The sequence below is a fragment of the Perissodus microlepis genome, chromosome 17, assembly GCF_051167445.1.
Source record: "Perissodus microlepis isolate ML-2025 ecotype Zambia chromosome 17, ASM5116744v1, whole genome shotgun sequence".
Lineage (NCBI taxonomy): Eukaryota > Metazoa > Chordata > Actinopteri > Cichliformes > Cichlidae > Perissodus > Perissodus microlepis.
Window position 1 is genome coordinate 27,102,282 of NC_140477.1, and position 17,560 is coordinate 27,119,841.

The following is a 17,560-nucleotide window of genomic DNA, read 5'->3' on the forward strand; positions in this document are numbered from 1 at the left end:
GTGGGAGGAAGCCGGAGTACCCGGAGGGAACCCACGCAAACACGGGGAGAACATGCAAACTCCACACAGAAAGACCCCGGCCTGATGGTGGAATTGAACTCAGGGCCTTCTTGCTGTGCGGCAACAGTGCTAACCACCGTGCCACCGTGCCGCCTATTCAATTTTGTGAAAAATATATTTTCAGTAAGACAGAGCACACCGTTGAAAAAAATCAAGCCAACATCATTTCTAATGGTTTGATCTAAAAGTTGTGTAGGCTCTGTGTAGGTAGGTATGAGCACCGTGGTGATGCATGTCATCTCCAAGTCAAGATGTGTGTGTGCCCCAACCATATATGTTCATCTATCATAAGCCATATAATCGTCCCAATACTAAATGATGGTACTACTACAGACTTCTGCTAAAGCAGCTCGTTCTTTGTTCATAACACAAAGAGCATATTTGCATCCACTCATATTGCACTTGCCACAAACCAAGCAGGCAGTCAAACTATGAATAAAACCAGCTTCACTGTGTCTTCATAAACACACTTGAAAAATTTGAATAAGCATCGTGCCAGCTTTTGCAAACTTGATCAGCCCTACAATAACAAACTTCTGTGGTTAATTTAAAAACATTCTGGTTTCTATGTTAGAAGCACCAGAAAGCATTAGAAAAAGAAAGCTTGAATGAACATGAAATTATTTGAGCACAGACACCTGACAATGACCAAGATTTGTTGCAGAAAAAGGGCAATCCCAGCTGAGTGAATATAAGATGATGGGCAGACTCCTGCTAAGCTAAAGTCAATTTATACCCCATAAATCAAGCTGAGACAGCTTCCATGGTCTCTGCTACCTTTAATGGAGCTGTGAGCGGTGTCAAAAAACAACCCTGCAGGAGGCACCCACAGTCAATAGTGTATGGAGCCACACTGTTTGCCTATCAAATACAGAGCAGGACTAAAAAAAAAAAAATCCTGGATCAAGTGACTTTTGTGTTAATATAGGGATCTTGCAAACTGACATGCAGCCGAGTGATGCCTGAATCCCTGAGTTATACAGCACCACCTGAAAGGTGACAGGAGACACACCTCTATGTCTACTTCTGGCCATCAGCCATCATCAGAGAAACGACTGAGGTTAGATTAGGTACAATCCTACCATGCTGTGAGACGCTTATGGAAGACCCACTCAGTGAATCAAAGAAAGACATCAGAACATTGGGGTGCATATAAAAACAGCAAAGCGAGCACTCTGGTCTAAATTAAGCACAACTCATTGATGAGTTCTGAATCAATGAGCCTTGGTTACCCATGAGACAGTAGCTGGTTCACCACTGCTCCTTCCTTGGACAACTTTTAATAGATGCTGACCACTGCAGACTGGGAACACCCCACAGGAGCTGCATTTTTTGAAATATTCAAGTGACGTCAGTGTATGTGCAAGTAATCCCTGACCAAATACTCTCTCAGTCTGGCTTCAGACTGCTCGAAACACTTTTTATATTTATATCGTAAATTCAGTCATCTCGGGGACAGCTCTGGCTCCAAGCAGATGGTCCACCCAGATAGGGCTGCCACGATTAGTCGACTAGTCACGATTACGTCAACTATCAAAATCGTCGACGACTGATTTAATAGTCGACGCGTCGTTTGAAGCTTTGTAAGATCACAAAAGACGCAGGAATAAGTAGTAGGATTTAAGAGTGTAATAACGGACTGAAACAGAAGATGGCAGCACTGCATGTACAAGGATGCCAGCTGCCGTTAAACCCCGAAGAAGAAGAAGAAGTAGCTTTGTCCCAGAATTCATAGCGCAGCCCAGCTCAGTTTCCAACAATGGCGGCAGCTAGTTAGTTTTAATATTACTCTTATTATTCTTTCTGGGTCACAAAATAAACGTTTAACATATTTTCAGGCGAGAATGTAGCTGTGTAAACCTCAAATATCTGCTCAGTTTATCAAGACACCACATATTTTCAAAAGCGCTCCGACGTTTTCGGAGACGTCTGTTACCCACTAGCTCGATAGCTAGCCGGGGGCAAGGCTCACTAGAGCCGTGAGAACACCGGACTCCCGGCAAATCGTTTTCAAACCCACCGCCGTCTTTCACTACTCAGGTTAAACATGATATATAAGTCACTTAGATAACTTAAAAATGTTATTGTTTGGCTTTTTTTCAGTATTTTATTTGTTCCTGAGTAAATCGGTTTGGCTGAGATTAAAGTTACAGTTTTTACACAGCTGAATAAACATCAAGCAGACAGCTGATTATCAGAAATGTGAGATGCTCGAGAATATACTCCAGTGTCCTGTTATATTTTAGATAGCAAGGAGCAGACGGCTGAGTTTATTAAACTCCACTGAAACAATCTGCAAATTTGATTTAAATTTAATAAACTATCATCTTGTCTTTATTTTTAGTTAGCACATAACTTAAACACTTAAAACTGTAAGCTAATGATAGTTATGTAAGAGCAGATGCTGCTGGTGCAATAAGCTGTACGTTTTACGTCCAATGGATGCATGATCTGATTAGTCGACTAATCGCAAAAATAATCGGTGACTAGTCGACTATCAAAATAATCGTTTGTGGCAGCCCTACACCCAGATGCTATCTATGAGGGACAGCCAATCAGAAGAGCATGAGGTTTGGGTTTTATTTATTATTATTATTTGTTTGCTTTTATGTGTTGCACCAAGGCCCAGTATAAGAAAAATAATGATATAATGCTAAATGGTTACTACATGCACAGTTATGTATTGCAATTCAAGTCATTCAAGTCCAATGGATAGCTTGAAATGGTACAAAGTTAATTGGTGAACTGTCAGAGGTTAAAAAAAAGGTAAGGTTACCCAAAACAAAAAAATAATGTACATTTCAGAATTATATAAAAAGGCCTTTCTCCAGGGAACACAAAATGGGTTCACAATTTAAAGGAGGTTGATCAAGCCTTGAAAGCTGCTGCTAATAATTCCTCCAGGTGTTCCAACTTTTCTGGATTACTTACAACCCCATCTGTCTGCATAAAACCACTGTTGGAACACCTTATGGTACCATACCCTCGTGAGCATCAGTTTAACAGTACTGTACTGCAAAAAGTAGTGTGTTGCTACAAAAATGGCGAGAATAAGGCAATTAACAATGGAAGAGAGAAAGACCATCATAACACTTAAAAGTTTAGGTCTTTCCTACAGAGAAATTGTAAAGAAAGTCAGGGTGTCAGTGAATACAGTTTCCTTCACCATCGAAAGGCATTCAGAAACTGGGGAAATTTTGACAGGGAGAGGCCTGACAGACCCAAAGCCATAAATAAAACAGTGGACAAGTTTCTGAGAGTCGCTTGCATGATAGGCAGCTCACAGGACAACAGCTTCAAGCACAGCTTAATATTGGTTGTAGTAAGCAAGTCTCAGCTTCAACTCTGAAGAGAAAATGTCGAGCTGCACGTTTGACAGGAATAGTTGCAGCAAGAAAGCCAGGCATCAGAATAAGACAAAGAGGCTTGGCTGGTCCATGAACCACTGCCACTGGTATTATGGAGTGATTTATCCAAATTCAGTAAATCACGCAGGATCTTTATATGCTGTCAAGTAGGTGAATGGATGGTTCCACAGTGTGTGGCATCAACTGTCCAACATAGAGGAGGAAGTGTGATGGTATGGGGCTGTTATGCTGGATCCAGAATCGGTGACTTGTACAGAGTGAGAGGCACCCTGAACCAAAATGGCTACCACAGCATTCTTCAGCACCATGCACTACCCTCCGGTATGCACCTAGTTGGTCAGGGGTTCATCCTACGGCAAAATAATGACCCAAAACATAAGTCCAAGCTATGCCAGAACTACCTCAGGAAAAAAGAACAAGATGGTAAGCTTCAAAACACATAGTGACCAGCACAGTCTCCAGCCTTAAACCCCATCGAGCTGGTCTGGGATGAACTAGACAGAAGAGTGAAAGCAAAGAGACCTACAAGTGCCACATTTATGGGAACTTCAGCAACAGATATGGGAAGAACTTTATGAAGAATTTTGATTTCTATTGTAGAAAGAATGCCATAGGTGTGTTCAGCTGTTATATCTGCCAAAGGTGGCTACTTTGATGAGTCAAAAGTTTAGAAGACACTTTGGTCTATAAATTTGGTCTATGATTTCTTTTTTAACTCCATTTGCTTATTTGTATTATGCAATGAGACATTAAACTGCGTAATTCCCAATGAAAAAATGGAAGAATTGGGGTGTTCTAAAACTTTTGAACAGTAGTGTACATATATATTTATGTTACAGAGGTTTTTGTCAATGATTTGTCACAACTTTGGCTCGTATGAGATCACAAAGTGAAATAAAAATGATGACATTTAAAATCTCTGGCCACATACTGACAAGGTGACTTCTTGTGTTATGAATTTTTTACGTCTGTATAATGAAGGAGCTGATAGAATGCAGAAAGAGCGCCCTGTCCGCATCGGTCTGAAAAAGCAAGAAGCTTTAAGAAAGCTTTGAAGAAACCCAATCAGCTCCTTACTGGCTGTCAGTGCACAAAATGTGCCAGACCTGTTTGCCAAGAGATCACATTTCCCATCTCTCTGCAGTTCGTGACCAATTATGTGTAAATGTGCTCAAACTAGTGAGTTGTTGATTGTCAATTAGTGAGTCAACAGAAAATTACTGTGTAACAATCTCATAAGTTTTAAGTAATTTATTACAGAAAAGATACCAAATACACTTTTAGGTTCCAGCGTCGCCTAATTGCTAATGTTTTGAGAGGCAATTTTCTACAATTAAGTGTACAAGGCTCATTAAAATGAGGACATATTAAGCAAGGAGAAAAAACAATAGAGCAGAAATGATAATGTTTTCCACAGTGCTTGACTTTTGTAAGCAGTTACAGTCTATATACTGCAGAGGAGGACCCAACTGCTCAGACAAGAGAGTTACTGTAAGGGTTCTGAATCTCTCCAGATGTCTGCTGATGTTGCTGTATCAATTTTAAATTCACTTTTAGACATCTAGTGCATTAATTACACTCGCTTGTCCTTGGGTTTGAATTTAAGGAAATGCTTTTTGTTGACACAGAGACACAAACAACCAAGCTCCCCCTGACTTTACAAGAAACCAGTTTTAATTACCGTAGTCCAATATGAATAATCCCTTGACAATACAAAATTAAGCTAATTCCATTTTACTGATCCTATTAGCAATATAGATGTATGATGTTTAAGCTGCTTCAGACTGTATATAGTTATTGCAGACAATGCAATGCAAGCTGCTTTGCAACCCACCTACACCCCAGCTACTTCTTAGCTGCCATTTCTGACTTCAGTGTCATGTCTTTTGTCACTAATACGTGGTCTGTTCTGCGAGAGGCTCTCTAACCCAGTAAAGTTTGAACCAACAGGCATGACATTTTTGACAAAAAAAATTCAAACCTTTTGAAACTGGAGTGTTTATTAAATTATTTTAAGAACTTAAATATCAACTTGGATATATGACTTTCATCAAATATCAAACACTTGGCGTTAAAGGATTAAGTTATCACTGTATGCATATGGAGAGGTGAGGAGGTCCAAGAGTAGAGTCTTCCAAGCAATTGGAATAACAGTCCTACTTTAACTAAGGAGGTCATAAAAAGAGATCTTGCGCTTGTATAAAGCCAAGCGCAATACAGGCTTGAGCTATTTTCAAGAATGAAATGCAAAAAATGTCAGAGGACTCGGGCTTCTGTACAAACTTGGCTTTTCTGGTATCTAGCACAATTGAAGAGACGCCGGTCCACTTCAGTTGTCTTCCCATTTCAGGAAATACTGTTTGAGCTGGAGCAGCGGCCCCCAACCACCGGTTCGTGAGTCTGTTGGTACCGGGCTGCAAGAGTTGAGGCTCGGGTGTGAAATTTATGGTTTTTAGGGTTTCTATCATTATTTTTTTTAACGTTTTTATTGTTGACTCGGTTTCCTAGGGTCTTTTCTCGTGTATTATGAATGATATATATATATATTTTGGTACCGGTACTGGTTTTATTTTGTTGCATCTATCCGCGACACCTTAAAGGCCGGTCTGTGAAAATATTGTCAGACATAAACCGGTCCGTGGAGCAAAAAAGGTTGGGGACTGCTGAGCTAGAAGAACCGGAGGAAGCACATTTGATGCTTGCTGTGAATTCAGTGATCTTATTAATTGGGGTAGTTTCACACGGGTAAAATGACACAGACTCTGTACTAGGGATGATGTCAAACTGTGCCTTTTATTCGCTGCCCTTTTATGCTTTTTTCACAATGAGGTTAATGCATTTGGTTAACAACCCTAAATATAAAGAATACTTCGACGCAAAGCTCTGCATTCAACAATCTGTTGATACCTTCAAAAAAATTCAAAAACCTCCACAATATTCCCTACATATAATCTGGGAAAACACTTCAACTATTCAATATGGTCAAGTTCCAAAGTCTATAAATGTTTACGTGTCAGTGTTATGGTGGTTTTATGGCCATGTTGTCATCCATTGTAATTTTGACTGTGCTGTAGATGCGAGATTTAAACGTTGGAGCGGCTGATCGATGGCACGATTGACCTCCACAGAGATGATTACAGCAGCAATTTAACAGATTTTTCATGCAGGGTTTGACTGGCCAAGTGCATGCAGTAAACTATGACAGGAACACTTCTCGCTAATAAGCCTGTCTATTCCTGTCTGTTATGGCCCTGTCGCTAAATCCACATTACCTACCACACACACTCCCTAGTGCTTACAGCTTCCATTTCAAGAGGCAGTAGCAATACTATAAATCACATCGCTGCTGCATCTATCTGTAAAATATGAGAAAATGAATGCAAGCAATTAAAAAACTTGCAGCACAGAAACCGCTGTATTTGAGAAATTGCACAAGCATTCATTTTACAGTCCCATCAGCACAGCTATACAAGACAAGGTTAGAATGAGCACAGATAACGGTTTGTAGTGCCGCTCCGGTTGTTGAGGATTGTCTGAAATGTGTCTGCTGGATAACCCTCCTGAATTCACACCTAAAATGATATCAATGTTGTCACTTAGATTGCAGCCAAAATGACTGTTTGCATAAGAAAGCATGAAGAAAAACCTATTGGAAAACCATGAGCTTCTTGATTTAATAGTACACCAAGCTAACAGTTTAGCCTTCTGTTATTCAGTGTTAAATCGATAAAATTGAATTTTTTTAGATGTCAGCATCCTGTAGTTTTATTCAGATCTCAGTTTTTACTAAACCTCATCAACAAGTGAAAAGCAAAGTCAAACAAAGCGCAAAACACATACTTCCCAAATGTGCCATGAATGTAGTTCTTTCTTTGTAGTTCTAAGCTTCGTGAGTTAATCCGCTACCCTTCAAGTCTCCTGTGGACTTTCTAGTGCTTTAGTTAGGTGGTGGCATCCAGCATTACTGTTATTATTACAGGCAAAGCAAAGGACACAGAAGTATCTGACAGGACAGCAGCATTTGACATCCTGAGATAAGAATCTGTTCGCTGTACTTCCTGTTTAAATGTTATGATTTTTAAAAAATCCTAAGTAAGCTGGGTTAACAACATCAGAAACTTTCTGTTGTATTAGGATTTTGAAGATGCTCCCATCATGCAATGTTTCTTTTTCCTCTCACATCATCAACTTAGGTATCATCTTTTGGTCACGTGAGAACTCTTTGTTGAGTCCATATGTCTCATGAAATAGACTATCCATTGTAATGTTGACTGTATTGAGTGAGGAAGACCAAGTTACCAGCGTTAAAGCTATTAAGTGAAAGCAAGAACCACTATTGTTATTACAAATGGTAATAAACACCAGAATTTCTTTTTTCCAACATAAACAACCTTGTCATGCTGAGTAGTGACATATATTAGTTCACATCTAAACCTACTGAAATGAAATGAATATTTGGGTCCATGAACAGGCTCATCTATCATGCAAACAAGTCCAACATTTCCAGGCACCATTTGCAGATAAGCAGGTTGTTAATTCCTAAAGGTTCCTTCTGTTCCCAGTATAGTCCATCATTTTGGCATCAAAGACACAAACATGCACGTCTGCTGCCTGCAGATGCTTTTTTCACTGTGAAATTTAAGGCAGGGAATAATAATGATCAACAGAAAAGCAAGCTAATGACACAATTACATGTAAAATTACTCGTCACATAATGTAAGACATCTTGTCCTTTCCATGTCAGTAGTTATGTTAGAGTCAGTGAAACTGGGTTAAACAGCTCATCCATGTCTTCGTCACTGCTTTTGTTAGGTGTAACAATGATGTGCAAAATCCAGAACACCTTCGCATCTGCTGATGACAAACATCCAAACACTATCGCACTGTAGGAAGACTTAACCCTCTGTGCACAGGAGTTTGAACTGGAGCTCCTGCTGTAAACACTCAGATGCATAAGGTTTAGCCAACTCTTAGACAAGCCCATCAATCCTCATTCAATGCATATGCTTGTAAAGGTACCTCAGCATTATACTAAACTCAAAGGATTAGAGACTTTTTGTTTAATGTACAGGCTTAGTCTGGTAAACAGACATTTTGACCCAATTTTGGTCCAAACTACAAGATTTTCATTATTCTAATCAGTGTCTTGCAGTGTCCAAATATAACCAGAAAGTCAAACAAAGCATGAGACTGAGAAGTTCAGGCAGCACACAAACACAGTGCAGATGCTACTTTGGCAGATCCTGCCCACCTTTGTTGGGAAATGGCACCCCTTAATGACGGTGGATAAGTTCAAAGACACTAAAGCAGCTATGACAGAATGAAGGGAACCTAAACAATATTAGGCAAGAGCTTTAATGATGTGGCTTCTCACTTGATTTATCAAGTGTCTGTACAGTATGACAGAATTTACAAGCCTAGGACACTATTCCAAAAACACTGAATTAGGAACTCCACCATGCTAAACAAGCTAGTTTGCTAGTATAAGCAAGAAACACACTCATTTTAAACATGCTGGGGTAATTCCGTTACTCATAAAGTCTAATATCGATGCCAGTTCTGCTAGCAACTATTTCAAATGTGTTACTTATTATGAACTGAAACAAAAGATTAAAATAACCAATCAGATGCACGGCAATAGACCAACACACAGTTCACAACTGCGGTCAAGTAACAGCAGTTACCAAGAGTGTTCAATGATCTCAGCAGGCTAGAAAAGAGGCCAGTTATTCAGATAAAGGGTCCTAGTCTGCTGTTAAAAAAATTGAGATCACTACACTGCTTGTCCATCTTCTATTAAACAACACAGAATAACACAGATGCTGACCAGCACTGATAGGTTAACCAGGCAGGCCTCCATCTGCATGTGAGCACACACACACACACACACACACACACACACACACACACACACACACACACACACACACACACACACACACACATTGTTCTAAGCCAATGCCATTCAAGCTCCGAGGTTTCTCCCCGGCCAATCACGAGTACACATCCATCTCAATGACATGGCTACTCTAGAGAAAGGAAAAAGGGCTACAGAGGGCTGTAAAGAATGAACCAGAGAGAGGAAAAACAAAAAGGGAGGACAAAAGGAGACAAAGACCTAAGAAGAGCAGAGTGAGGGGAAAGCAATAATAGAGTGACTTATTAAGTTTAATTAACAGCTCAGATCATTAAGCTCCTAATTACAAAAACTGAAAGCCAAGGTTTCTTAAATATGCAAACTGTGGTGTTGTCATTAGGTGCTTAGTGAAGTAAAAAGTATATTTTGACCTTTGCACAGCATTGACTAAAATCAATATTTATCTCTATACATCTGTTCTATGAGCACTTACAATTTTGTGCTTAATCAGTTATACAGCCAATTGTACAAGATTGGTTTTAGAGTTCGTGTCCCCCAGAACACTGGATCCACAACAGATAGCCAACATGGTACAGTCAATCTGATTGCCAACTATTGCCACACTATTCTCACAGGGAAATAAGTCACCGTATGAACAGGTTAGCATGTCTGATTTGGCACTGATTTTATGTTGGATGCTCTTCCTGATCCAACTGTGCCATTTATCTGGGTTTTGGGGCCTGACTAGCTTATGACCCCTCCCCTATGGCTGGGTTTGTTTCTCCTCCAGGTCTCAAACTGGTGATCTTTCTCCTGTAGAAATGTGCTTACTGCCAGCCACAGGTTAAATGCAGACCTGTCCACTTAAATTAGGTCTGATTTAACGCCAGTTAAGACTAGTCTGCACACAGTCAAGACAATATCTGTATTAACCTATCTAAGCAGTTGCTATTATTTCTGTTCTTTCTAGTAACTAAAAATGAATCTCCTTCATTAAATGAATTCGCAACTAAATACAAAAGCAAAGTTTTATGAGAACGGGAGGTTCCTGAGCAGTTCTGATTACGGAACAACACCTTTGACATAAGGCTGACAAATCAAAAAGCTCACACAACAGTCAGCCATGAAAGCACTAAAGAAAGAAACCTTTTCTGTTATTGTTGAGGCATGCTGACATGTTGAGTGGGAGCTAGGGGAAATAAATAACAGGGGCAGATTGCAGTGGCAGTCAAGACTGGATATTAGTCATTGGGCATTGGACAGACGGTAGACACATCTGAGAAAAGGGCTGTGCAATTCAATAAAGTTTATTTGAAAAAGCTGACAGCGTCCTCAATTCTGACCAAAACATAGGGAGCACAACATTTTGTGCAATTTTAAAGCTAAAATTGCTGAAACACTGCTGGTTTTCAGTGAATAGCCTATCAAAAAGATTCAATTCAATTTTATATAGTACAAAATGACAACAGTCCCCTCAAGGCACTTTTTCACTGTAAGGTAAAAGCCCTACAATAATGGAGTGAAAACCCCTATGAGCAAGGACTTGATGACAGTGTTAAGAAAAATCTCTGAGAAACATCCAGCAGAACCAGGATCAGGAAGGAACAGGCGTGAGCAGTTGTAGGTGATGGGAGGAAGACGCGCTACACCCTTTGATAACACACAGATCAGGTTAGGTGACTGTGTGCTTTTAATTTTGGCACTGGCAGCATTTCAGTATATAACATATTATGGTCACTTTTGAATTGAGTAACTACCTTCGTCTCTGCTATATGCAAAAGTTTAAAAAGTGAAGATCATACTGAACCTTTCCTTTTGCATACTATTACACCCTTAACTAAGAACCACCGACCTACAAGGGTTTGAAATTGCAGAAACAGAGGAAGAAAAGACCTCTAAGACTTTCCCTGAGGGAAAGCCCAAAGGACTAGCAGATGAAGAAAAGAGAAAACCAACAATCGGAGCTGTTAGAGGATGAGTGGAGCGTCTGCAGTTACAATGTAAAAGGTGCCATACTCTCTCTATTCGTCTCCACAGGAAGAAACTGGAGCACTCCCGCAGTGAGAAGCAGTAACTTCTTTAGCTCAGTTTTACCCCCTACTGCACTACAACCTAATACACACCATATTCTAGTTCTTGTTCTTGTCCACCATCTTATTATTTTATACTCTATGTTTCCACCAAGTTCTCTGAATATATCGCACATAAGCAAAACCCCAAAGAAAATGGGATAGGTTAGAGCCCCTGCACAACACTGATGTGGATAAGCGGTTTGTTTTGTTTGTTTCTGAAAGAATTTTATCAATGCCAATATAAATAGTATTGATTCTAATTCATATCAGGACGACTTTTTCCATATCTTGGTATAAAAGACAGGAACATCGCTAGAATACAACCAGCTGACAGCCATTGAGTCGTGTGCACTGACAAAGACTCGGTCAAACTGATGGCACACTTTGGTAGTCTATCAGCAGCTACATCCAAAACTTTAACAATCCCTCTGAGAGTGACTAAAGTCAGTCTAAGTCACAATGCGTCTGTTTGTAGAAAGGTTGCCTCGTAAAGTGGTTGTGCAACACCCTTCAGCTCTGGGCAACCATTTAGTCATCAGAAGTTGCAATTGGTTGAGGAATGTGAACAAATTCATTACAATTACCAGGCAGCCACCTAAGTGTGTCCAGTGTCGGATGCTTTTTGCGGTTATCTCAGGCTGGAGGGGCATGAGATTAGCACTCTTGTTCATACACAGCAAATTCAAAAGTGTTAAATGTTTTGGTGTTAGTAGTCTTCTTGCAAAAGTAGAGTTAATTTTACTCTAAGTAGAGTCACATTCTTTTAATGTAACTCTGAGGTGTAAAATGATGAGTGTTTCTATGTCAAATCTGGAGGTGTTACAATGGAAACATTAACTCTTGATCTCTTAACTCTGAACTCCTACAGGGGCTATGACACCAATAGAGTAAATTCACAGACTCCGCCCGCAGCACCATAGGCTCCAATCGAAGCTGAAGTGAAGCCGTTTCAGAACATTTTGCTCTACATATTTGAGTTGTTTGCCATGCTTGGTAAGTCATTTTTTCAAAGATTGTTTCAATTATTATTATTATTAGCTTTTACTTCTGTGGCTCTTTGGAGTTGAGACAAAGCTGTGTGAAAGGCATTAGCCATGTTGCTTGGTGATAGCATAATATTCTGTTTTAGCTAGCTGAAAGGTACTGTTTGCGGGCAAATACCACAGCCTTGAAAAAAAGCTTGCATGTGAATTTTCAGTCAAACTTTTGGTCAAATACACCTAAAACAATGTCTAGAATGTGAAATGTTGGTATAATGGTGCTACCTGAAGCCTGAAAACGATCTCCCATGAAAAAAAAAACAAGCAAACAGCAGTAGCAGATGTCCTGACTGGGTTCTACGTTAGCATTTAGATCCCTCCAGAGTTTTGTGTACACGGTTTAGGTAAACATGAAAAAGGTTGAGGTTTTACATTTAGTTCAGTATTACCTGTTGCCTGTGTCCTTGTCTTTTGGGAAAATACTTTACACAAGTAATGGCTCAAAAAGGATTCCTTTTTTTTTTTTTTTTTACTGTGCTGCAATTGATTACTGGATTATTTGTGCCATTAATTAGTGTCAACTAATTTTTATTCAATCTCCACATAGGATATACTTGTGAAGATGGAATATGGTGGAGAGCAGAAGTGCGTTGAAGTTCCACAAAGTGATGAATGAAGGACATGCATATTGTATTGAAGAAATAAATGATGAGAATGCTGTTATTTGCATTTGCCAGCTCACCTATGTCAGACCTTTTGACAAACAAAATTCTAATGAAAGTGAGAACATGTACACTGTTACATCTTTCAGAAAATGTTTTGAAATTGTGGTGCACAGTTCAGAATAAATGTTTTTCAAAAACCATTGCGTCTTTTTAGTAAATGTTTATTTCCAAAAGAAATTTCTAGAAGTTCAGAACAGTAAAATTTCCGCTTTTTTAGAATTAATTAGAAGACAACTGTTACGTAGTTAAACTAAAATACTCTTTGAGAGTTAATGTATAAACTCTTAACACCAAGTGTTAAATTATCAACTCCAGACAGATTTGGTGTTTAACACTAAATCAGAGTTAACGTACCAACTCTCCAAAAAGAGTTAAATTAACACTCTCTGGTGTGGACCCATATAGACACTTTAATAGTGTTGAAATCAAATCCGACAGTGTTAATTTGGACATGCTGGATTTGCTGTGTAGTATTTTCATTTATCTAATAAATCTTGATATTCGGTGTCCTTGTATTGATACTTAAAATATGTCAATACTATGCAATATTGATGTTTTTCCCCACCCCACTGATAGTTAAGGTAAGTATCCCCTGTGTAGCTACCACGTACTAGCTGGTATGACACTGATGCAACTTTAACAAAAGAGTCAAGACGTATAGGCATCAAGGAAGGCAAAGCAGACTATTAATTTCACATTTCACAATGTTTAAGACAAAGGAACAACAAGGCCTACAAATCAGGTCGGCCAGATCTTCGTGAGGTAAAAACACAGAGCACTACTCATTTTCTGGTTCGCAGAAATGTTCACTAAAGCATTCCAGCAAAAGTCAGAGCTACGAAACCAGAGATGTGAGCGACTGCAAAGTTCCACTGGAGAACACGGGAGGGAAAAAATCTGATTCAATTACGAGGTTTTCCTGCCAGCGAAGCAACAGACAGGGTTGTGCATCCACTCATCTGTGAAGAGCTGCTGCATCTTCTGATTAGACAACAGTTCCCATGTCAACTCCCGAGGGATGTGTCTGTCTCAGTTTCTAACTGCACCAAATGCTTTTCACTTTCTTGTCAACCTCAGAAACCTCCCTTCCTCTCTCCCTTATTCACTGCAGAATAACCTAGTTGGATTCTGTTTTCTTTTAACCACCTATCTTAATCTTTTCACTCTCATTCCCACGGCCACTTTGATAGAGCAAGTAACCCCTTGTGTGCCCCATGATCATATATTTTCTCTCCTTTACTCCCTGGCTCCCCACACACCCTCTACCCTCTGTTATCTCCCTCGTCCCCCCCCCTCCCCATGCCTCCCGACTTCCCCTTTTCTCCACAGACCGGTGCCTGATTCAATCTCAAGCAATGTTGTTTATGAAAAGGCATTTCATTTTCCAAAACCATCTGTGTTTAAGATGCTGTGCAGGGTCCATCACGTCTCATCAATCTAAGCGACGCGGTAGTGTCTTTGAATCAAAGCCAAAATTTGCAATTGAATATATTTTGGCACATAATCACACACGCCCACACGAGTACAGTGCATTTAGCATATAAAAGGACGACCGATATGCTGTTAAACTTTGGAAAGCCAATTTAAAAACCACATAATTGAAATGCCCCTTTCTGAACAGGACTGTAGCTTTCGACTGTGTCTTTGTGAGGTCTACAACAAACTTCCTGCCTTCCAGTGGAGTTACATTTATGTAAAAGAAGACCAGAAAATCTATGTTTTGTCTGGAAGTAAGTTGCTGGAACAAGTTTCCCTAACTGGGGATAGCTGGATAGCAGGGCCTGAATTTTCAAGGATTCTTCCACTAGGATTGTGGACTGCAGTACTCCCTCTGAGAGACAATAAAACAGAAATGAAAAATAAAAGTATACTTAGATAACTCATAAAGTAAACTTGGGAGGCTGTTGCTACACTTGGTGGACCACCCAAGTAAAGTTTATCTGTAACGAACGCTTTGTGATATCAGTGAATTAACGTCTTGATGCATTCTCAATCATCCAGGTAAGTAAATCTTCAAAGGTTGATTCTGTTCATCTGGACGTAGCGTTTTCAGTGGAAGAAACGTTTCGTCACTCATCCAAGTAACTTCTTCAGTCTCAGCTGACTGCAGGTTTCCCCAATCTTATAAACAGTACATTTGCATAATGACTGAAACCAGCCCACTGGTCAGTTCCTTCATCACGATTATGTAAATTCTCATGACCATTGATCAACAACCACTGATCAAAGACCATGAGTACTATTCACAGAGTGTTGCGCTACGGACGCTACATCGAGATGAACAGAATCAACCTTTGATTGGTTGATAATGCACGTATGCACAAAGTTAGCTCCATAGAGAAATTGCTTTGCTGATTAACTGGGGAAGAACTTGATTAGCATTTACATCCCAACTATCACATTACGCCATGTTCATTTAAACTATGGTTCCTTGTTAGTAAAGCCTGTTGATGGCAGGTGAAAAAACATCTCCATGTATGATAATCAGTTAAAAAACAATGACATCTAATTTTTGGTCCATATCACCCAGCCCTAACTGAAGCCTCATTGATGGGAGTAAATCCTAGTAGCCAGCTTCTAAATTCTGATGGAGAGAATACAAATAGAAGAGGAATAGTAAATGATTGTTCCCTTTGGTTTTGATATAAAAGAAAACTGCATTATTTGTGTATCCAGTCTGTTCCATTATCAGTGTATTTTGGCCACCATGCATAGCATAGTAAAGAACAAGAAACATCAAAAGAGCAAATGGCTGCGTTTGTGTCTCTGAGGATGTGACGCAATGAGTTGATTAAGTATCTCATCAGACTACAGGGACCTGTGGCTGCAGGCTCCTCTGAGGAGACAGCGTTAGTCACTGTACTCTGCATGAACACCTGTTCACTGAATCAATGCCAAAACGAGGCAGCTAGCCGTGTCCCTCGTTCATCATTACCACATAAAAAGCAACATTTGTGACCGCATCCATTTACAAAGACATTTCAAAATCTGGTCTCCAAACCATCCGCAATGTAACTTCAAAAAGTAACTTTAGATAAGATAAATTAGGCTTTCAAAGACTGTTTGCACAGGTTCCCGTTGTGTCCTATAGGAAACAAGGGAAATCTATTTTTCTGTCGACTGTCACAGCTTTAATGCATAGTTAAAGACTTTCTCCTCTCGTACTTTGTCACTGTCTCTCAACCTTGGATCCTTGTATCAGACTTTGCTGCCTCCTGCCTGGACGATGTCTTTTCTCTCTTTCCATCTGTTCCCTCTGAGGTCACGTACATCTTGCATAGATTTATGCACACAGCAAGATAAGCTTCAAAAACTATAGTTCCTAACATCTAAAGCATGAGAGATATTTTTCTAATAACAGAGGAAGAGATTCCTATCAACCAGATCGTTCTGACTTGCTGCTTCAAATGTAAGATGATATATCAGAAGCGGTTCCTTAGAAACCGCTTCAGCTGGCTTCTCTTCAGTGTTACAGAGCGCTGCAGAACTGTTCAGTCAGTGGATTTATTGTGAAACTGATCAATACAGCCTTTGTTTGTGGGAAGAGGAATTGAAGATATAACACCTTCCCAGATAAATGTGATGATGGATTCCAGGGGGCCACTTTACTATCAGAGGGGCACATGAAAGTGAGGCTAATGTCATTTTAGGTATTTTCAGCCGGCACATCAGTCTTTTATCATCAGCTTTGACATTTTCCCTATAATGTCGTCCTCCACCTACAGTCACAGGAGCAGAGGGAGGGAGGGAAAAGAGTTACAAAGGCTTTTCTTTGCTCTTATTGAACCATGTCAGAGGAGAAATCCCTCTCTTCCCCAAAAGGATAGTGAGACAAACTCAATTTAGGAGCTGTTGGTGGATCGACAAATCACTTCCAGTACGCCTTCATTTTCAGCGCCGCACTATATAAAAACTCGAACTGCTAATGGCCCGCGTTGCTTAGAGAAATTACAGCTTGCTTTCATTCATAATAGATTTTATTTGATGATGAACCCGTCAAAAAGAAAGTGGAACCACTGATTATGTTAGGAGAGCCATAATTTTTAATGCACTGCCTTTTATAAGGAGGGCACTGCAGGCTGTTTAAAAAATGGGGGGAAAGATTAAAAAAGACACCACGCTTTGAACCTTGATAGAAAAGCAAAGCCATGAGTGAACAATTTTCAAGAGAGACATTTGGGCAAGGTGACACACTAACATTTATCGCAGTCCATTTGTCCAGGTAATTAACGCCGTCACCTCACAGCACAACGGTTCTGGCTTTGAATCTTCTGTTCATTTTAATATCAAGGGCAGAAAATAAGACTTTATAGTGCGTTAAATATCAACGCAATTAGCACTAAATTGTGAGTTGCAAACGTTGGTAAATCACTTTACATTCTTCTCTCTATATTTTGCATCTTTAGCAAGGAGCTCCCAGAAATGCATATCCAACAGGGTCTGTCACATAAAATATCTGAGTTACCACCGCCTGCACGCAATATTATCACTTTTTTTT

General features: G+C 39.8%; 1 protein-coding gene across 4 annotated transcripts in view; it reads right to left on the minus strand.

Moving 5' to 3' along the window:
* LOC146369785 (carboxyl-terminal PDZ ligand of neuronal nitric oxide synthase protein-like) overlaps positions 1 to 17,560 on the minus strand; it is a 242,441-nt gene that overhangs the window by 164,401 nt on the left and 60,480 nt on the right. The gene's annotated exons all lie outside the window — the stretch shown is intronic.